We start from the raw sequence: 24,051 nt of genomic DNA on the forward strand, positions 1-24,051 counted from the left end.
GTTTGTAGTTGGAGAGGGTGTCTGTGAAATCTAAAGGGCCATATCACACTCAATGAATGCAGCTCAGAGCAGCCAGCGCCTTCTGGAGAGCCCCATGCTGTATCTACACACTTGTAGCAGATAGCTTTCTGGAATTAACGTGTGAATTTGTTTGTGCTGGGTTCTTGGGGAAGTTTGCTGGCTTACCCCCTGCTTCCAAGAACAGTAGCCAAGCACACGCTGGCTGGAATAGCCACTCACTTGAGCTCTGCCAGGGGACAGCCATCAAGCCAGGAGACAATTTTTTGGAAATGGCTTTAAGAGCAATAATATAACATCATGGTTATCAGGGGTATTGTTACAATTCTCATTAGGGTATGTAATAGGGCTGTAAGTGGGGTTTTGGCAACTGTTTTATTGTACTCTGCAAAAATATTACAACTAAGAACTGATGGATGGATCCAAGATACAGAGATCAAGTGATTTTTCCCTTCTTGTTCTTTCTCTTCTGTATCAACATCTGCCTCTCTTTACTCTTAAAACATTTATTTCACATCTTTTCTTTGGATTCAGTAGGTCTAAACCATATCTGTGATCTCAGCTTGGATGAGCCTGTGAACTCCAGTAGACCCTTATCCCTAAGTATGTTCAAGACCTAGAAAAGTGGGTACCAAGGGGTTCTGGAGATGAAAAAGGAAGATAGATACTTTGGCATATGCTCATGACCCTCCTGATGTGATGCAGGGATACAAATCCTACTGTTAACACCATAGCTTTGGGAGTGGTTTGAGTATTCCCTGCATTTGTAACTGCTTTTGTGACCCTTTTGTATCCAAGGCAGAGCATCCTGGGAAATACATGTTCCACATCTGGGGCCCAAACTGCACAGGCTTTAGAGATGTTAATTTGTGTTGAGTTTGGAGTTGAGTGACAAGCAGCAGGACAATAGGCTCAGGCCAGTGAATGAGAGCCAGGCTGGAGCTGAGCTGGAGGCCTCAGGACTGGAGGCATCAAAGTTTTTAGTTTTAGATTCTGGGTTACCTTTCTGATAGTTGCAACAAATCAACAATAGCAAATCAGAATGGAGGCACTGAAAGTTACAGAGACTCTTGAAATTCTGGAATTGAGGACTCTGTGTGAGTCTTAGGAGGTCTCTAACATGGTTTTATTGGATGGATGTTTCAGGACTGAGATGGCCCAGTCTTTGTTAGGTTGGCTGAGGTATTCATGCTTCCAGAAGGCTGAAAACAAAATTCAAACCGTGTAAAACCTCTAGTACCCAGGCCTCTACAACCTGTTCTGTCTGGGAAGAACAGATCTGAAGTGCGCAACACAGAGGGATATCAAGTGCTGTCCAGCCTCTTATTCCAGTCAACATATTACCTACCCCCAGCACCTCAAGATTCCTAGTCTCAGGGCCTTCCAATCTTTGCAGTATTGTGGCATTTCTCAATGCTGACGACCCTCATCCACAGCATTATCTTTTTTTTTTTTTTGGAGGTGGGGGGTCATACCTGCAGCGCTCAGGGATTACTCCTGGCTCTTTGCTCAGAAATTGCCCCTGGCAGGCACGGGAGGTCATATGGGATGCCAGGATTTGAACCACCATCTTTCTGCATGCAAGGCAAACGCCCTATCTCCATGCTATTTCTCTGGCCCACATAGCATCATCTTTATTCCTTTTTTCCTCTAGAATTCTCTGGCTTCCCACACCGTTTTTCTTTTTACCTCTTTCTTTGTGCTGCACTGACCATCCCTGGTTGCACACAGTTGGCTTCAATACTCACTGGAGAGTCATTCCTTGGGTTTCTGTGAGCCAAAGATGTTACCCTTTTTGTTGTCACACTTGGGGAAGGGGGGAGGAAGGCACTTCCCTACTGAGTTCTTCTCTTCAGGGTTGCTTCCAGGTGGTGAGACCAATTAGTGACAGAAGTCCCAAATCTTCCTTTTTTTTTTTTGTTTGGTTTTGGGCCACATCCGGCAGTACTCAGGGGTTACTCTTGGCTGTCTGCTCAGAAATAGCTCCTGGCAGGCACAGGGGACCATATGGGACACCGGGATTCGAACCAACCACCTTTGGTTCTGGATTGGCTGCTTGCAAGGCAAACGCCATTGTACTATCTCTCCGGGCCCCCAAATCTTTTAAGGTCTCATCCTTCCTGTCTTCACTATTTGCCTTGTCCTGCTGAGTCTCCATCCTGTTATCCCCACAGCTTGTTCTTAGAACACTGTTGTCCAGAGAGAGATTCCTAAAATACAAAGCAGACATGTATGACCATTCTCATCACACCCTCAGCAGTTGATGTTTCCAAGATCATAAAGCTAGAATACTGCCTTAGCACACAACACAGGTGGTCTCTGGCATGTGTCCCTCTATAAACCCCACATTCCTTCTATGACCACTTCCTGGCTGTCTTTGTGTGCCCCCAGTCCCTAAGTAAAGTCCTCTACTTATATACTATTTCCTTTGCCTGAATTTTTCTTCCCTCACTCTTCTCCTATCTATCCTGCCAACTATAGCCACTTGTAACAATAATACATTTGAGTTTTCATTCCTCCAAGCCAAGTGTCCAAGAACAAATGACTAGATAAAGTGTATGTATAGATAAAATATATGGTACATACACATAATGGAGTATTACTTGGCCATAAGAAAAGATGAAATAATGCAATTTGCTGCTGTGTGGATGAATCTGGAAAGTATCATGCTGAGTGAAGTTAGTCAGAGGGAGAGAGATTGACACAGAATTATCTCTCTCCTATGCAATATATCAAGAAATATAATGGTGGGATAACAAATGTCTAAAGTCAATGAAAACAGAGAGCATGGTAACTGGTCTTCAGTAACAAACCAATCACTTGGGGAATATATGGGGCAATAGGACAAGGAAGGGACACAACAATAGTAGAGGGGGCGTGTGTATGGTGGTGCCTGTGGTCCTAGTTTCCTGAGGTGGGAGGATCATTTGAGTCTAAGAGTTCTGAGCTGTATGTAGTACACTATGTCAATCAGGTGTCCACAGTAAGTTTGGCATCAATAATGTGACCCCTAAGAGCAAAGGACCACCAGGTTGCCTAAATAGGGATGAACTGGCCCAGGATGGAAACAATGATGGAGGGAAGTGTTCAACCAGGAGGAGGAAAGGGAGCTGAAAGATAGTAAAGTCTTATGCATGGAATCCTATCAATCACAGTTTTATAAACCACAGTACAAAAGTTAGTTTTCTTTTCAAAATGTCTCTCATAGAGATGGATTAGTGGGTGGGAGCCAAATGGGGTTGGGAGTAGAGGTTGGTGGATGGAAGTAGACTATAATAAAGGATCAGTGCTGAGACATTGAAATCCTGAGACCCAATCATGAATAACTTTGTTCCTGGTTACTAAATTAAGTTTAAAAATAAAATAAAACCTTGTACCAAAAGAAAAATAAGAGAAGCTTTAAAAAAAATCAGTTCTTCAATCAACTCTAGCTCTGTTTCAGATGCTAACTAGTCACCTAAGGCTAGTTGTGGCCCTAGTGGTAGCTGAAAGATTATGGCTATCATTGCAGCCAGTTCTGCTGGATGGAGTAGCATAACTATGCAAGATTTGGTATTCAGTTTGTGTCTTCTCCCCTAAGCAGGATGCAAGGGTCCCATCAGTCCCACTGAGCACCAGTCAGGCAATACCTTAGGTCCACTTGATCACCGTAGCATGTGATCTGATCCCCCATCACCTGACTTCTCAGAGAGTTGTAGTGTCACACAAGGAATCACTCTTTGTAGGAAAGAAAAGTCATTACCGACCTTCACCAGGGTGCTTATGTTCTATGTCTGTGCTCACAGAAAAGAATTTCAGGAAGATATGAATTATGAAGGTACGAAATTTTATAAAAAGGGGAGAGGAAATGAGGGGAAAGAGAATGTGATCAAAGGAGAATGTAGGGTGTTCTAAAGATAGCAAGAATTATAGAATATGATGCATGCTTCTTGATTTTGCAAATTTAGTTTTATAATCTTTTCCCAAACTGCTTCTACTTGGGAATTTCTATGTAGTTTTAAGCCATTGCTAAAGGAAAGGAACTTAAACTTTAGCTAGCCTTCTTTTAGTCTTACATAGCCTTTTGTTACTTCTGAAGTTTCTACTATATCTTTTAGCCATCTCTAGAGCTGATGCTAGTGTCAGTCTCATTGCATCTCAAATTTTGCATCTCCCAAGGGGGTCTAGCCTTCAAACTTTTGGTCTGGTGGCAGAATAATTTCTCTTTTTTAGATCCCTTCTTGGTTTTTTTTCCTTGATTTTCATCACCTAGGCCTCCTGACCTGAACAACTTCATGGACTCAATACCATGGACCTCACATTGCTGGAGGAGGCCTCAGGATACCACCCAATTTTATCATGATCAATCTCACCAACATTAAGAACAGTGCCAAGCAGAAAGTGGGTGCTCCATCTTTTGAATCAGTAAAATCGTGACAGCTAAGCTGAGGCACACAGCCAGGGATGCACTGACTCTGATTAGCAGTGAATTAGCTGGTGCTTGGATGATGGGTTCCAGGTAGACTGGGGAGTGGTGAAATGAGGCTTTGCGCTCAAGATTGGGATGGAGAATAGAGAGAGAGTTTCTATTGCCTTGACTGGTACAGTAAAAGTGGCCACTGGCAACTGCTAAGAGCTTTTGGTTTCTGTGCACAGATCCTGGTCTAAGATTTCAGCTTTCCTCTTATCTAAGCAATTCATATACATAGATGGTCAAAGAATCTTAGAATTGGAAGAGACCTTAGCAGTAATGTAACTCACACCTATACCTAGTATTCATATATGCAGCAAGATCCTCTGTTTGATCACTTTTTGAGGCAGGAATACACTTCTTCCTGAGTTAAGAAATTTTATTTCTAGGCAGTCCTTTTACTAGAAAGAGTTGTTATCTTGGAGGGGTGATGGAGTTTGTTTTGGCTTTTAGGATTATACGTAGTAGTGGTCCGGGCTTATTCTTGACTCAGCTCTCAAGGATCACTCACTCCTGGTTTTTCTCAGGTTCTAGGTACTAAGAATCAAACTGCATTCAAAAAAATGTCCTAACTTCTGGTCTAACAAGGGTTGTTTTTTGTTTTTGTTTTTGTTTTTTGTTTTTGTTTGGGGGTCACAGCCAGCAGTGCTCAGGGGTTACTCCTGGTTCTAGGCTCAGAAATTGCTCCTGGCAGGCTCTAGGGACCATATGGGATGCCAGGATGGAACCATTGTCCTTCTGCATGAAAGACCTACCTCCATGCTATCTCTCTGGCCCAAAGGTTGTTTTTGTAAAGCAAACAAACCAAACAAAACAAAACTGGACATAATCCACCTCTTTATATGCAACCCTGGCCTGAGTTCTAGATTTTGGAATGTACAGGTGATATATTTATCCCTTGTCCATGGCTCAAAGCAAACTGTAGGTGAAGATGACATTTATCTCTGGCCCCCCGCCAAAGATCCTAGAATTGCTAGGTTGGATGTGAATTTTTATTAAACCAACATTTCCCCAGATTCCTACTTCCTTATGGATTCACCCAGAGGTATAAATCAGCAAACTTTCCTTGTCATGGGAATAAATATACTATATTACCTCTAAGATACTTTTTAATATATAAGAACTGAAACTAATTTTTGGCTGCTATGCATGTCCTGGGAAAGAGCGGAAATGACAAATGAGTCACTCCTCCGTGACAGGGACTCTGAAATGGAGCATGAATGTGGAATAGATAATCAGCATTGCCCCTACAGAAGAACATGTCAATATCTCAAAGGTCATAGTTCATCTTTTATAGTATATAATGCTGATCCATTGGATTCCTAAAAACAGGAATGACAGGGGCCAAAGTGGTGGCATAAGCAGTAAGGCATCTGCCTTGCCCACACTAGCCTAGGACAAACCGTAGTTCAATTCCCTGGCATCCCATATGGTCCACCAAACCAGGAGTGATTTCTGAGCACAAAGCCAGGAGTAACCCCTGAGCATCACCGGTGTGGCCCCAAAACCAAAAATAAATAAATAAACAAAAAACAAAACCCCAGCAATGACAATAGTTCACTTCCACTAGGAGCTTTCCATGCACTAGAAAAGGTTCTAAGCACTTTATATATAAGGCATTTTAAAACCATAACATCCCATCTAATCAGCAAAGCAACCCCATTTTGCAGATGATAAAATTGAGATTCAGAGAGTAGATATTCTTGATCTTCATTCTTTGATTTCCTCTTAATCATCCCATAATACATGTGATTTTTCTAGGCTCATCATGTGCATGTATCACACACCCCAACATATTCTATTAACCTTCATCTGATCAGAGTAAATTTGAAATCTTACTGCAATCTTTGTGAGGCAACCTTTATTAGTTCTGTTTCATGGTTGAATAAGTCAAGACTCAGAGAAGTTAGGAGATTAACTATCACAGCACTTCTAAGTGATAATAGCAGGAATTCCAGCAAGAATTTTAAAGCTCCAAATTGGTGCTCTCCCATTGTAGCACCCCACCTACCCAAATAAAGAGAGTCTCTTCCATGTGACCTGATCGTTTGCATTGTACTTCGAACTGCTGCTTCACCCCTGTTCCAAGGCAAAAGGATGGATTTCCTTGCTCAGTTTTTATAAGCATAAAGAGATGGTAAGTTTGGGCCAAGAATGTGTACAATCTGGCTTTATGTCCAAGCTGAAGACTCAAGCCACTTCTTAGTACAGTAAGATAGGGAAAAGCCCCAGCTCATCCAGAGTCTTTAGCTGAGACTTCACTGTTATGGTACCCTACCCCCTTACCCAGGGCCCCTGGACTGGTGTAACATGACAGATTCTGAGGGCTCCATCATCAGTGCCTTTGAACTTCCCCCTGCTGTTCTCTGGCCCTGAATTAGACTTACTGATTCCAAATGAAAGATTTCACACAGAGCAAGTGAGAAAACTCTGGAGTCCAGAAGAGGACCCTGAAATATTCCTTCTCTCCCCCATACCTCCCCCAAACTTCTTTTCTACTCTTCTTTCTCTGTGAATATGGAAAAGTGACTTATTGTGCTCTTGGACTTTAAAGTCTTCAGAGCAAAGTCCATAATCTTCCTCCCTCAGGTGTTAGTTTCAAATGGGATGACATGGATATTTGTTCATTTATTCATGTAACAGGTAATTGTTCAGTGTTAGTGTCAGTTAGGTTTGGGCACTTTCAGGTGTTAAGAATGCTCCAGTTAGCAAGGCACAGCCCAGTCCTCCTGAGTTTCCACACTGAAGAGAGCAACCAATGATAGCACGTATAGAAGGAGCAAAAAAGCAATGATAACAATGAAGTGATACTTATAAAGGAGTGCTCAATGATAAGGTATAAAGTCAAAAATTTGTGACATGCCATATGAGTAGGGAAAACCTTTTTCCAGCTAGAGATCAAGCACAAAGGTCTAGAAATGGGAGCATGACTTGTGCAAGGAGCCATAGGGGGTCTGTAGTAGCCAGAGGGAAATGAAGGAAGTTATGAGTCTCCTTCCTGAGACTCTTCTGGAGTGCCAAGTGCCCCCAAAACACTGCAGTTCAGACTCTGAGGCCTAACTGCTGCAACTGTACCCAACTTATATTACTGGTCTTCATCTTTAGAGGTTAATAAGCCTGTGGAATTCCACATTACACCTAGATCTTCTCGCTCCTGCTCCAGAAATTGTATTATATGAAGTGCCTTACACTTTGAGGAACTACCCACATGTATTACAAAATAATTAAATCATAATTAACATGCCATATACTTTATCCTTTTAAATAATACAATTTAAAGATTCTAAGTACAGTGTTTTTTTTTTGTTTTTTTTTTTTGTTTTTGTTTTTTGTACAAACATCACTGCTAATTCCAGAATATTTTCATCATTCCAGAAAGAAACTTTGTACTGTTTAGCTCTTTCTCTAAGCCTCTGGCAACCATTCATCTCTTTTCAGTTTCTATGAATTTGCCTATTCTGGGCATTTTATAGTACTGGAAGCATACAATATGAGAGCTTTTGTGTTTTGCTTGTAGCATATCTCATTACTTTATTCTTTTTACGGGTGAGTAGGGTTCCATTATATGGATATGCCACATTTTACTTATCCATTAATCAGCTGATATCATTTGAGTTGCTTTATGAATAACACTGCTGTGGCCACCCAAGTACAGGTTCTTGTGTGAACATGCTTTTCATTTCATTCTCATTGTTGCGATTGCTAGATAACTCTATGCTTAACTTCAAGAAAATCTGTCAAATCTGCTTTTGTAATAAAGCACAATTTTACATTTCCACCACCAATGTATGAGAATTTTATTTTTTAAAATATATTTCTTCAGCATGTGTCTTTGTGGGTGTAAAGTGTTGTCTTGCTATGGTTTTTATTTTTTATAGGATTAATAACTAATGGTGTTTAATATCCTCTTACTTATTGGTCATTTATATATTTTCTTTGTAGAAATGTCTATTCATATTCTTTGCTCATTTTTAAGGTCAGCTCTTTTTTATTTTTACTGTTGTATTCTTTCCATATTTTGGAGATACACCTTTATCAGAATGTGATCTGGGAATATTTTTACACATTGTGTAGGTTGTCTTTTTATTATTGTGATAATGTTTCTTGAGCAAAAATTGTTTCAATTTTGATCGAATTTTATTTACTTTTTCTTTGGTTGCTTGTGCTTTTTGGTATTAAGAAACAAGGAGAGAAATGGGGGACTTTGGTGGTGGGACAGTTGTGCTGGGGATGGGGGTTGCACTTTTTAGCTGAAACCCACTTATGAACATGTTTGCAATGATGGTGCTTAAATAAAAAAATATATTTTCATCAAAAAAGAAACAATGAGCCAACTAACTCAAGGTCATGAAGATGTACATCTATGTAAATCTAAAATGTTTTTTTAAATTAATTTTTAACTTCTACACTTATGTTTAATCTATTTTGAAGTAGTTTTCTGTTGTTTTGCGGGGAGATTCATACCTGGCTATGCTCAAGATTTATTCATGGCTCTGTACTTAGAGATATCTTCTGGCAGTACTTAGGGAATCAAAAGGTGGTAGAACCCAGGGCAGTTGCATGCAAGGCAAATGTCTTACCTGTTGTACTATCTTTCTGATCCCTTTGAAGTATTTTTGTATATGATGTGAAGTAAAGCTCTCAGTTTATTCTTAGATATATAGGTCATTTGTCCTTTGAGTTGCTTTATCACCCTTATCAAAATACATTGATTCACATGCATTTCTAAAAGATACTCATTCCTTAACTAATTTTGAAGTACTGTATTTTCCGGCATATAAGACGACTTTTGAAACAAAAAAAAATCGACCAAATCGGGGGTCGTCTTATACATCGAGTATATCCCGAAAAATGTTTCAATATGCTGCTAAACGAAAATTGTCTGAATATTGCCACAAAATGAATTTTCCAATTCGATCCTGCACCAATCACTGCAAGGCTGCTCGGACCGCCTCTCTAACTCAGCCAATCCAAGCAGGCTTTTTAGGCATGCAAATTAGACAATGTTTTGGACCCGAATCTACACTGTCAAAAGCCTGCTCAGATTGGCCAGAGTCAGAGAGGAAGTCTAGGACAGTATAACCTTTGAACCTTTGCTTGTTGTGATTGGCTCACTGTGGTACATACAGTTGCAGCACAGGAATGTTCTGTCTGATACAGCGAATATAGGCCTAAACCTATGTTTTAACTGCAAAATTAGGGGGTTGTCTTATACGCCCAGTCGTTTTATATGCCAGAAAATACGGTAACTTTTGGGTTCAAAATGACCCTGGCACATTGTCCACCAGTAGATGGCACAGGCCTGAGCTCAGAGCAGAAGCACAATCACTGCTGACTTTAGACAAGTTGAATAAGCCTGTGTGATAGGCATACTCAAGGAACTCTTTGAGACAGAGGACATAATATTTCTCTCTGATTTCTGCTCTGCAATTGACCCTGTTGAACACCATCATTTCCACCAACAGAATTTCTCATTTGTCTTGTAGTTGTGATTCTCTGTTTGCTTCCTGGGGATTCAGCAAGCTGGTAAACCCTTAGCTCCTCCTTTAATCCTCAGCAAATTGTTCAGAGCTCTGATCTATATTCTCAGGAATGGCACACATTGCAGCAGGCTGGTATGCACATCTCACTGTGGGTGATTTTTATGTTCAACTTGCATGTACCTGGGTGTTTTCCAGATCTCCTAGCTCCTGCTTTCTCAACACAGTGGGATGTCAGCAATGATAAACCCACAGAATCACCTTTGCTAATGCTTTTCTTTCCCAGAAGAGGCATTTCCATTCTGCTGTGGCCTCTTCTAGGTCTTTGACCTTTGGATATGATTTTCTTACTGAGTTTTTTAATATACTAGTACAGTGTAAGTATCATTTTGTGTCTGAACTTTTCACTTTGTTTTCATAAATATTCTACATGTCTGTACATGGCCCCATCCATATTATACATTTTTTTCATATTATACATTTGTAAGACATCATTAAATTGATATGCTATTCCACTTTAACAAAAAGTTTAGTCTTCTCTCTCTCACTCATAAAAAACAGATTGATCTATTTTGTATTGGTTTGGTTTGAGGTTTTGAGGTCACACCAGGCAATGCTCTGGGGACACTCTTGGTTCAGGGTTTAAGGGGTTATTCCCTCCAACACTATGGGATCCATGAGATATTCAATCTTGAACCTGTCCTCTGGATGCCCACACTCAAGCTATTTAGCTATCTCTTCCCACCCCAAATAAAGATGGTTAAAAACAACAATTAAAAGCAAACCATTCCCCACTGGTCAGGACCATAGCTCTTGTTCTATTAAATTCCTGCAAGACTTGGTGCCCTAGGTTGAATGGACCCTAAGTAATCAGAGACCAGCCTTGCTGATTTAGAAAGGATGGTATGAAGAATCACCCAATATCTCAGGTCTCCTCTGAAGAGAAGTCAAGCATTTACTCCTGACCTAAGTGCTTCTAAATTCTCATAAAGCTATCAGGAACACTAGCAGTGCATTAAGGTCCTAAAGCAGGAGAAGGTGGGATGCATGAAAAAGTGGAGTAAGAGATAAAGAAGCAAGCAGGAAGTCATTGTCATCGTGAGGCCCTGACTGCCAACCTTTCACCCTGGTCTCTCTGAACCATCATATGGGACTTGGAAGAAAACTTTTAGGGATCTCAGAGTCTCTCATATTCTAGATTAGGATTAGCTGCTGGTTGTGTTGCTGACAATAGATCAGGTCCTGGACATATCCGGCCAAAAGCAAGAGTACACCTCCCTGATTCCCAGAGGAATCTTCTAGAAGTGGAGGGAACAAAGCCACACCGAGAGAGAGAGAGAGTTTGTTGGACTGACTGTAAAGCTCATTCATTTCTGGCTGCGCTTCCTACACTTCTTTATCTGCAGTCCCCACGGCCAGCCCCTTGCTGTCCTCTGGGAGTTGGGGCTGCAGAGAGCTGGAGAGAACCATTGTGTGCACTGCCCGTGCAATTAGACAAGAATGTTCCGATCTGACAGTTGCACTGTGCAAGTTTTCAAATAGTGTTTGGAATGTTTACATAATTGTTCAAAAGAGGCTTTTTCAATGTACCTGTTTACACTCTTTACTTTTGGAAATTCTTTCAGCAATCAGGCCTTGGAGGGCTCTCAGCCCGCACTTGCCACCCGTGATTGCAGAGAGAAGGATGAAAGGCCTGTCAATGAATCGCTGGGAAAACATTCCCTAACAAACACCCTCTAATGAGGGGGCACTGAGAGCAGAGGGCCAGAGCTGGGGGGCTGTAGCATGAGGACGAGGGAGGTTTTGTTGTGGGGTCCTTTGGCCAGAGGAGCCCCAGACTCGGGGGCCTTTGTGTGCAAATTTCCCACCGGGCCAGGCGACTTTCCACAATTTAATTAAGTGGCTTTTTGAATCCGGAGTTGGCCTAACAAGCATTTCTCCTGAATGAAAGATTTGTCTCCAATCGTGGGGGCCGGACTACACACAAAGTGGGCAGCAGTTCCGGCGGGCTCCGGCCCTTGTAACTGCTCACACGGCCGCCCGCTCTCCCTGGAGCCTCTGGGGAAGGAGGTGCGGGGGCTGGCAGCGGGCCTTCTGGGACGCGTCTCACCTAGCTTGCAGCAAATATGCCATCCATATGCCCAGGATCACAACCGAATCAGCTTCCATCAGGCCTGGCAAAGAGGCATTTAAATTGCTAATATTGTACGGGGGGGGGTGGGGGGGCTCTGACAGCCTTGCCAGGGATCAGCTTTGCAAGATCCGTGGAGACAAACTCGTAGGTTAGGAAGGAGCCCAAGCGAAGAACACTGGAAGCTGGTGGCTCTTAGGAGGCAGGAGGTTTGGGGATCCTCTAGAAAGCCAGAGGGGAGGAATGAGAGCAGCAGAAAAAGAGGATTGGGGCCCCTGCATAGGTGGGCTGACTCAGTCCCCTGTCTCATTCATTATTTTTGAGAGGGGGCCAGCAGGAGCTTACAGAAAAGGGGGTGCTGCGAGGGAAAAATCATCTCCATCTCCTTAGAACCAGAAAGGGCTCCCATAGTAAACCAAAACTTAGCATGCCTGCAGGATGGAAGAAGAGAAGACCAGCCAGAGCTGTACAATGTTCCTGTGGCTGGAGGTAGCGGAGTCTCCCTGCTCTTAGCCATGGTGACATGTGAACAGCTTTGGGATCTGGGGTCCTTGCACTTTGCCAGTGCAGAGTTCACTGAGTGTTTTTCTCTGCCTGTATTTTTAGAAAAAATTATAATGACAGTTGTTAGGTCTCAGGCAGGCAGGCAGGCACACTCCATTACAAAGTTAGCATGAAATCAATATGTAAATAACCCTTTCTAACTGGCAGCTATTTTTGAAGGCAGAACGCACCTGATGTTGCAGGTTTGTTCCAGTTCACTTTAAATACCTCTCTGTCCTCTGGGTCTGCGAAGGCACTCACATTCTGAAGATCCTCGTTTCCCTTTTGCTTGATCTTTGCCTCATTGGAGAGTGGCTCTGCCACCAGCAGTCTTGCTCGCAAACCTCCTCCCTCATTGAAAACCTAGATTGACAGGCCTGCTGCAGGCTGAGCAGTTCCCCTTCGGCATGGTCATTGTTCAAAAACATGGTGTGCTCCAGGAAGGCAAGGAGCAGCAGACACCTTGGCCAGCTCAGGAAGGAATAAAAGGAGAGAAGGCCTGAGAGGCTGAGATCAGGGTTGAATCAGAAATTCAGACAGTCACTGCCAAAATGCATAGACATCATGGCCAGGACATGAAAGGGCAGAAGAGCTCAGCCAGTCATGGGAGGAGCCAGGTTAAGAACCTGGGCTGCAGCTCAATGGGGAGACAGAGACCTTGGAGGACTCCTCAGTGGATAGAAATCTGAGGCAAAAGATCTTTGAATAGTCCCCTTTAATGATTACTGCTATGTTGTTTGATTTTTTTAACCAATTGTTTATATCTATACTAAAAACCCAAATGCTTCTAGAATGTTCTGTGCCAGGTATGTTGGTACCCAAAAACCCAGGAGAGCTATGAGGAGTCTGTATATGTGTGTATATAAACATCATGAATTGAACCATGATGTTCAAGTCATTGTGTGATAATAACAACTACAATTTACTGAGCACCTTTTGAATGTTTGAAATTTTATTTAAATGCCATGGTTTACAAAGTTGTTCATAATACAGTTGTTTCAGGCATCCGTGTTTCAACACTACCATCAATGTGACCTTCCATTCATCAATATTCCTAGTTTTCTACCCACCCCAAACTTGACAGCTTAGTAAACATAAAATCATTTGCTTGTTACAGTATATAACTCACAATGGTGATACTAAAGTCACTGAGGATTTTCTCAACTGTTTGTTGTTAGTTTCGCCTTCTGTGTTATTGTTTTCACTCACTGAGCATAGTAGGCATCTATGCAACTTTCACATCTAATTTGCTGTGTGCCTACTGGGCTGTCAGCACTGTGAAATTAGGAAGTGTTGGGCTGTACACTCCAAGAGCTATGGAACTGGGATGATTGGCATCTCTTGGACATTAGTCATGGGGCTGTGAAGCTAGGCCATTTATATGCCAGAGGATGTTCTGTGTGGGTAGGGTGCTGGGCCTTTCAAAGAAAGACAGAGTTTTGGCCTACTCCCATTTTGATAAAGCTCTAGATATCTCAGCCAGAAGATAGGGCCACCTGGAATAAATCATCAGTGGCAATTCTTCAAGATTAGTAGTCTGCTGAGTACCTTTTCTAAGTCCCCTACTGTTCCATGCATTTTAAAGTGCCTGATAGTTGTAGAGTCTTTTCTTATAATTTAGCTGAATTTGCCTTCCTGAAATGTAAGCACCATTGATGCACTTCCTTATCTATAAAAGTTCTCAAGATGGGCTATCTCCATGGAAACCTGTCCTCCAGGAGAAATACTTGCCATATTTCACTTACTCGAGGCCCCTTTCTCAACTGGTCCATCTTTTGCTTTCACAATCTTACCACTTGCTGAGTTTCTGGAAGGAATCTGGATTGGACATTTCTTTGGAGACTTTTAAGTGTGTCTAAATACAAAAGAAATATCTCCTACTGGGAAAGAAGCACTGGAGTTGGTAAAGGAGAAATGGGAATATTTCAAAAACATTAGGGTCTATAGCCCTATTTTTCTATTGTGTTATCCAGGTGGCTAGAATTTTGGCCACCTCTAAGTCTGTAAGACAGAGAGCTAGGATGACTGAAGAGGCTAAATTTTAATATAAAATTGAATTTCATTTCAAACTTAAAATCAAAGATGAATTTTCAAATGAAAAGTAAGTAGAAAATAATAAAAGTTTTGAGAATCATTGAGTGTCCTTCTTAAACTTGACTGTATCTCAGCAAAAGGGAATTGTATTAGGCATTCATTTATAGAGTTGGTGATTCTATAAGTGACTCTTAAAATCATTTCCATCTCTAGTTTTTGGCCCCTCATCACACATTGAGTCCTACTGAATGTGAGGTGCCTTTCTCAGCTCTGAAGGGGATTCTCACTTGATATAAATAATGAAGAATAAACTTTTTATTTTTAATTGTGGCAAAACATGCATAACTAATTTTAGCATCTTAACTATTTTAATTTTATAAAGGTTTCAGGTATATTCCCTTTTTGTGTACCCACTACTTTCATCTACTTGCAGAACCCTTTTTATCTTATGAAACCAACCCCCATCCAATAAATAACTATTTCTCTTGCCTCCAGATCCTGCAACCACCATTTTACTTTCTGTCTCTAAAACTGACTATCTTCTGTCACTACTATAAGCAGAATGATCCAGTAGTTGTCCTTTTATAATTGGTTTGTTTCATTTATCACTGCTCTTAACCCTGAGCAAGTTGCAGACTTTCCTTCTCTTTAAAACAAAATATTTCATTATTGTGTGTCTGTACCATGTATTGTTTATTTACTCATCTGTGGAGGTCGCATGGGTTGCTTTTACTGCTCAGCTAATGTGAAAAATGTGTCTATGGACATGTATATACAAATAGATATTTGAATCCCTATTTTCAATTATGTTGGGCAGATACCAAAAAAGGGCATAGAGAAGTGGAACTGAACCATCCTAGGCTATTTGTTTAATTATTTTTAGAACTGCCATATTGTTTTTCATATTGGCTATATCATTTTACATGGTCACCAACCACTCACCTGATTGTCATTTCTCTACATAGTTCATTACTTGCTATTTCATATTTGTTACAGTGACCTTCCTAATTAATGTAAGGTATTTTATTGCAGTTTTTATGTACATTTCTTTAGCAATTAATGGTATCAAGCATCCTTTCCTGTTGTACATTTACCCAACTTCTTTATGTCTTTATAGATATTAAGTCCTTTGCCCACTTAAATTAGGATATTTATTTGCTGTTGCTGAGTTCTTTACATAATATAGATATTCAACCCTTATCAGATGATTTACAAATATTACAAATATCTATCTTGCCATTTTTCTCTTTTGGTTTTACTCTTTGATTCATAGAAGTTTGATTTTGATGAATCCTATTTATGTATTTTTCTTTTGTTATCTGTGCTTTTGGTTGTATTCTTCGATCACAGAAGTTTAATTTTGATGAGGTCCTATTAATTTTCTTTCGTTACCTGTGCATTTGATGCACTATCCAAGAAATCATAATCAAATGCAGTACCATGAAGCATATTTTCTTGTAGTTTTATAGTTGTAGCCCTTATGTTTAGAGTTTTTATTTTTTTACTTACTTTAGTTTATTATTTTAGGACTACACATTGCAGTACTCAGAGCTATATGGTCCAAGATCACTCCTGGCAGAGATTAGTGGACCATATTCAGTATTAGGGATCAAACCCACATTGGCCACATACAAGGCAAGAACCCTAACTTTTTAGCCCCTATTTTACTTTATTATTTTAGATCTTGGGGCTACATCTGTTAAAGTTTGGGGGTCAGTTCTGGATCTGTGCTTAGGAGTACTACCTGATTGTGCTCAGGGTATCATATAAAGTACCTATTTCCTATACTGTCTTGCTATGTTTTTATTATTTTAAATATATTTTGAGTTAATTTTTTGTAAACTGATATAAAATAAGAGTGCAGTTTCATTACTTTGCATATAGATACTTAATTTTCTCAACACTATTTGTTTAAATGACTATACTTACCCTATTTAACAGTCTTTAAGGGGGCACACCCGGTGATGCTCAGGGGTTTTTCCTGGCTATGTGCTCAGAAATTGCTCCTGGCTTGGGGGACCATATGGGACATTGGGAATTGAACCATGGTCTGTCCTAAGCTTAGTGCTGGCGAGACAGACACCTTACCGCTCCGCACCACCTCTTCAGCCCCAACAGTCTTTTGTTTTGTTTTGGGTCACACCTGGCAGCCTCAGAGGTTCCTCCTGGCTCTGCACTCAGAAATTGCTCCTGGCAGGCTCGGGCACCATATGGGATGCCAGGATTCGAACCACCGTCCTTCTGCATGCAAGGCAAACACCTGCCTCCATGCTATCTCTCCGGCCCCAGACCCAACAGTCTTAATAGACTTTTGAAAATCAATAGAGATAGGGTTATAGCATATGCCTTACATATTTTCTGACCTTAGTTTGATCCCCTTAGTTTGATCAACCTTAGTTTGATCATTAGAACCATTTCCTGAATATATAGATAGGAGTAGGTCCTGAACCCTTTCAGGTATTGTTCACTCCCATGCTACCCCAACAGCACTTACAAATAAAGAATATCATTGAGTACAAATGTGAGGGCTTGCTTCTGGACTCTATTTTATCTCATTATGTTCTCTCTGTCTTCATGATATTACCATGCTGCTTTGATTACTTTAGCTTTATAGTATGTTTTAAAATCAGGAAGCATGAGGGTCCTAATTCATTCTTTTGATGGATAGGAAACCCAAGCAGTGCTCAGGAGACCTAGATGCCCCTCCCAGAAATTGTAGGGCAACATTATATGAGCTTTATTGTTAGGGCACAAAAAATCAACACTTTTAGGACCTTGCTATGCCAGGGGTTATGCCATGTTATCCAGGTCACCCTTACAGGACACAGTCGTGCTGCATGGAGACCTTCAGAGTTGCACTTATTGGTGCTCAGGGTACCGTGTGGTGTTGAATGTTGAACCAAATCATATATAAGGCATGCACCTTAACCTTATGTCTTTAGCTTCTGATTTGTTCATGTGATTTGAGGTCTCTTGACATACCACCAAATATTTAGAAAAATAATATTTTATATACAAATACATATATAGTATCTGCAGATCAGAGGCAGATGTAAGGTTTGTCTCCTAATAAATTTCATTCTTATAAGAAAAGATGTAACAAATAAAGCTAAGATATAGAAAGGTAGGTATCTTTGGCATGCATATATTATGAAAGATTAGAGTGGGAGGAAAACTGAAGGGGACTTTTCCAGACTACTTTTAGAAAAAAAAAGTTAGAGTGAAGTCTTGACTTATTAAAATGCCTCCAGGTTTTGAATGTGGTTAAGTGAACCATGCTTAGATAGGCAAGCCTTATCTGTTCCATCCTCTTCCTTTCTGATCTTATGGGAACATGCTGTCCCTGAACAACTCTTCCAGCAAATATTACTGAATACCTGCTATGTGCTAACCACTGGGATAGAGCGACAAAACAGACCTAGTCTCGGGTCTTACATCTGAGGGGGGAAATGGATGTTAAATACTTATATGGGCACACAGAATACCCTCAAATAATATTTCAACTCAATATCGTTTTATTTTCTTTTTGTTTTGTTTTTGGGTCATACCCTGTGGTACTCGAGGGTTACTCCTGGTTCTATGCTCAGAAATCGCTCCTTTCAGGCTCCAGGAAACATATGGGATACCGGGATTTGAACCACCATCCTTCTGCATGCAAGGCAAACGCTTTACTTCCATGCTATCTCTTTGGCCCCTCAATATCATTTTTTTTTTTTGGTTTTTGGTTTTTGGGCCACACCTGGCATTGCTCAGGGGTTACTCCTGGCTGTCTGCTCAGGAATAGCTCCTGGCAGGCACGGAGGACCATATGGGACACCGGGATTCGAACCAACCACCTTTGGTCCTGGATCGGCTGCTTGCAAGGCAAACACCGCTGTGCTATCTCTCCGGGCCCTCAATATCATTTTCTTACCATCTTAATGAAAAAAGTCAATACCCAACCTTTTGGTGTTACTGTGCAGTTGCAGTGTTTCTGTTTTTCTTCATGTCTGTGGGTTTTTTTTTTTTTGCAAGGATTCTAGTTTTCCCAACAATACCCATTGTCCTAGTGTGAGTGTATTTATGTGTGTAAAATGTGTAATTGTGTGGGTGTGGGTATATATATCCCTCCATGGAGGTGTACCCATTCCAGGCTATAGTCATCCTGGTTCCTCAATTAGAATAGTTTGTTAGTAAGGAAAGAGATGAATATTGCCTTTGCTTATTGTTAGAAATATGGTGTCTTGATTTTTGAGTTGAGTAAAGTTTCTATGACCTGAAATGTACCATAGAAACCTAAATCACGTTTATATAAATGAGTCTATGATAAACATGGATTTATTACATGTGATTTTGCTTGCAGCCAAAGTTTAAAAAACAGGAGTCAAATTGATAGTATAGTGGATAGGGTATTTGCCTTGCATACAACAAGGTTCAATCCCTGGCACTTCATATGTTCCCTGAGCCTCTCAGGAGTTACCCTTGAATTCAGAACCAGGAGTAAACCTTGAGCACCACTGGTGTATTAAAATATTTATGAAAAAGAAAAATCACCACTATCAGCCATTACATTGTACATTACATTGTTCATGGTATATAGCTAATTAATATAGTGGAGAAGTCCAGGAAATGACGAGACCAGGGGCACTCTTCTGATTGGAAGGGAACTATCATGGAAGGTTTTCCTAAGGAATGATATTTTGAACTGATATGTGGAAAGTAAGAAGGTGTGAAGACTTCAAGGCAAAGAGGAATGACATGTGCTAAGATTTCATAACTGATGAACAAATATACCCTTACAATTGAAGGGAATAAATAGCCAAGTAAGCATGATTTTGCACATGAATCTTCTACTTTGAAAAGTTACCCAGAACATAAGAAAGCAGAGCAATTCGCTAGCTGAAGCATAAAAGTGTTATATGTGTGATTTAAACAAAAATATGCTGTTGCTGCCATTTGGATGAAAGTCACCAAAAAAGAAAAAAAAATCAAAACCATCTATGGCTTCACAGTCTACTTGGCATTATATAGGATCAAGAATTTGCTGCAGGAAGATGTGACTTGGGGGATGAATGATGCGCAGTGGATGGCATCAGAGTCTTGATCAGTAAGGAACCTGGCTCACAGCTCCCCATGGCCCTCCCAGTTCTACTAGTATATGCTGTCTCTTGCAATAAATGTTTAAAACAGTCCATCAAGAATACTTTAAGTGATCTAGTCTATTTTATCTGTATTGGTAGAACATTTTTATCTGTATTAGTAGATGTATTCTATTCTTGAACAACTGTTTAAGAATATGATCAAGCTCTCTAGAAACAATAGACTCATATAGCAAGGTGGCAGGCTACAAAATTAACACACAAAAATCAATGGCCTTTCTATACACCAATAATAATAGGGAAGAAATGGACATTAAGAAAACAACCCTATTCACATTAGTACCACACAAACTCAAATATCTTGGAGTCAACTTGACTAAAGATATGAAGGATCTATACAAAGAAAACTATAAAACTCTGCTCCAAGAAATAAGAGAGGACACACGGAAATAGAAGCACATACCCTGCTCATGGATTGGCAGGATTAACATCATTAAAATGGCAATACTCCTCAAAGCATTGTACAGATTTAATGCGATCCCTCTAAAGATACCCATGACATTCTTCAAAGAAGTGGATCAGGCACTTTTGAAATTCATTTGGAACAATAAACACCCTTGAATAGCCAAAGCAATTATTGGGAAAAAGAATATGGGAGGCATTACTTTCCCCAACTGTAAACTATTACAAAGCAGTAGTTATCAAAACAGCATGGTATTGGAATAAAGACAGACCCTCAGATCAGTGGAATAAACTTGAGTTCTCAGACAATGTTCTCCAGACATACAATCATCTAATATTTAATAAAGGAGCAAGAAGTCCTAAATGAAGCAAAGAAAGCCTCTTCAACAAGTGGTGTTGGCACAACTGGCTAGCTACTTGCAATAAAGCGAATTTAGACCCCCAGCTAACATCATGTACGAAAGTAAAATCCAAATGGATTAAAGACCTCGATATCAGACCTGAAACTATAAGGTATATAAAAAAACGCATAGGTATAACACTCCATGACATTGAGACTAAAGGCATCTTCAAGTAGGAAACTACACTCTCCAAGCAAGTGAAAGCAGAGATTAACAGATGGGAATATACTAAGCTGAGAAGCTTCTGCACCTTGAAGGAAATAGTTCCCAGGATACAAGAGCCACCCACTGAGTGGGAGAAACTATTCACCCAATACCCATCAGATAAGGGGCTAATCTTCAAAATATACAGGGCACTGACAGAACTCTACAAGAAAAAAGCATCTAATCCCATCAAAAAATGGGGAGAAGAAATGGACAGACACTTTGATAAAGAAGAAATACAAATGGCCAAAAGGCACATAAAAAAATGCTCCACATCACTAATCATCAGAGAGTTGCAAATAAAAACAACTATGAGGTACCACCTCACACCACAGAGATTGGCACACAGCACAAAGAATGAGAACAAGCAGTGTTGGTGGGGATGTGGTGAGACAGGAACTCTTATCCACTGTTGGTGGGAATGCTGAGTACTTAAACCTTTCTGGAGAGTGATATGGAGATTCCTTCAAAAACTGGAAATTGAGCTCCCATATGATCCAGCTATACCACTCCTAGGAATATACCCTAGGAACACAAAAATACAATACAAAAACCCCTTCCTTACACCTATATTTATTGCAGCGCTATTTACCATAGCAAGACTCTGGAAACAACCAAGATGCCTTTCAACAGACGAATGGCTAAAGAAACTGGTACATATACACAATGGAATATTATGCAGCTGTCAGGAGAGATGAAGTCATGAAATTTTCCTATACATGGATGTACACGGAATCTATTATGCTGAGTGAAATAAGTCAGAGAGAAAGAGAAAGACAGAGAATGGTCTCACTCATCTATGGGTTTTAAGAAAAATGAAAGACATTTCTCAACAATTTTCAGAGACAAAAGAGAGGAGGGCTGGACGTTACAGCCGACCTCATGAACCTCACCACAAAGAGTGATGAGTTTAGTTAGAGAAATAACTACATTGCGAACTATCCTAACAATGAGAATATATGAGGGAAATAGAAAGCCTGTCTAGAGTACAGGTGGGGGCGGGGAGGGGAGGAGGAATATTTGGGACACTGGTGGTGGGAATGTTACACTGGTGATGGGGGGTGGCATCTTATATGACTGAAACCCAACCACAATCATGTTTGTAACAAAGGTGTTTAAATAAAAAATATTAAGGAAAACTGGAAACTGTTTAGTAAATATAGAATATCAACAAGAGTATACTTACCTATAATTAGATTCCTATTTCTAAGTTGAATGTGGGTGTGAGAACTATCTGAAAAAGAAAAAATTTGAAACATAAACTTTTTGTGACAACAGGAAATTATTGAAATTTTATAAAAGTAAATTCTAAACCTATAACTATGTTGAACTGTTGTCAGGTAATAGGAACAATGTGCTCTTTTTCTTTTGCTACATCCTGCTAATGTAGAGGTAAGGAAAAAAAGAATATGATCAAGCTCACTATGGTTTTTAATCCAATGGAATGTTATACAGCAATTAAAAATTACAGTTTCAAAATGCAGTTGCCATGTCTGCATTTGATCAGCTCCATAGACTCACTCTGTTCTTGAAAGAGATGTAAACCAAGCCATGAAAAATTATGGGTATACTGGCCATACAGCTGGCCATACAGGATACAAGCTCTATCCTTGCTGAAGTCATACTTGCTGCACCCACCACACACAACTGCTTCACCAATGGTTCTGCTTAACCACTCACCTATGATTCTTTGCAGAGACATCAATATAACAAAAACTATAGATATGCCAGTATTTGGGTTGACATCACCTGGACTTTTTTTTTTTTTTGAGTGAGTGTGGATACCCTCTCCCTGCCTTCTCATACTTCCAGAAGCCCTGGCAGCTGAACCACATCCTACAAAAGCTGCAGTATCAACAACAGTTCTTGGAATCCCTGAGCCACATGGCCATTTTCGAAGCCATTCGAAATCTCTAATTTTTTTAAATACTGTCACTCCTGTAGGAACACACCAATTTAGATGCCAATGTGTATCTGATGCCACCTAATGTGAAGAAGTAAAAGAGTAACAGAATGATCAATTAACAAGTGCTTACTAAACCTTCTGAAAATGATGTGATGACATCATTGTGAGAAACTATAATTTTTAGTTTTTTGTTCATGTGCTTTTGTCTTTCTCTTCTTTTTCTTTGTCTTTCTTTTTCTTTCTGTCTTTCCTTCTTTCTTTTCCTTTCTTCTTTCTTGTGAATATACTTTTTTATTTGTGATATATATATATATATATATATATATATATATATATATACATATTTTTTATTTAAAAAAACCTTCACCGGGGCCGGGAAGGTGGCGCTAGAGGTAAGGTGTCTGCCTTGCAAGCGCTAGCGTAGGACGGACCCGACCGCGGTTTGATCCCCCGGCATCCCATATGGTCCCCCCAAGCCAGGGGCGATTTCTGAGCTCATAGCCAGGAGTAACCCCTGAGCATCAAACGGGTGAAGGCCCAAAAACCAAAAAAAAAAAAAAAAAAACCTTCACCAGTGCAACATTCCCATCACCAATGTCCCAAGTGTCCCTTTTGTGCCCTAGACAGGCTTTCTACTTCTCTCATTTAGTCACATTTTTTTTTTTGTCTTTGAAAACGAAAAAATATGGAACGCTTCACGAATTTGCGTGTCATCCTTGCGCAGGAGCCATGCTAATCTTCTCTGTATCGTTCCAATTTTAGTATATGTGCTGCCGAAGCGAGCACATTTTAGTCACATTTTGTTATGATGGTTCTCAGTGTAATTATTTCTCTAACTGCACCCATCACTCTCTGGGGTGAGCTTCATGTTGTGAGCTGGACATTCCAGTCCTCCTCTTTTGTCTCTGAGAATCATTGCACAAATGTCTTTTATATTTCTCATAACCCATAGATGAGTTATACCATTCTGTGTCTATCTCTCTCCCTCTGACTTATTTCACTCAGCATAATAGATTCCATATACATCTATGTATAGGAAAATTTCATGACTTCATCTCTTCTGATGGCTGCATAATATTCCATTGTATATATGTACCACAGTTTCTTTAGCCATTTATCTATTAAGGGGCATCTAGGCTGTTTTCAGAGTCTGACTATTGTAAACAGTGCTGCAATGAATATAGGTGTGAGGAAGAGATTTTTGTATTGTATTTTGTATTGTATTTCCTAGGGTATATCACTAGGAGTGGTATAGCTGGATTGTATGGGAGCTCGATTTCCAGGTTTTTGGAGGAATCTCCATATTGCTTTCCATAAAGGTTGGACTAGAAGGCATTCCCACCA

General features: G+C 40.2%; 1 non-coding gene across 1 annotated transcript; it reads right to left on the reverse strand.

The window, feature by feature from the left end:
* Positions 1–23,386: 23,386 nt before the first annotated feature.
* On the reverse strand, positions 23,387–23,493 carry LOC126012859 (U6 spliceosomal RNA). The gene has a single exon (XR_007497211.1). It is a non-coding gene; the product is annotated as a U6 spliceosomal RNA (small nuclear RNA).
* Between the last annotated feature and the right edge of the window lie 558 nt (positions 23,494–24,051).

Source organism: Suncus etruscus, chromosome 6 (genome assembly GCF_024139225.1).
Source record: "Suncus etruscus isolate mSunEtr1 chromosome 6, mSunEtr1.pri.cur, whole genome shotgun sequence".
Classification (NCBI taxonomy): domain Eukaryota; kingdom Metazoa; phylum Chordata; class Mammalia; order Eulipotyphla; family Soricidae; genus Suncus; species Suncus etruscus.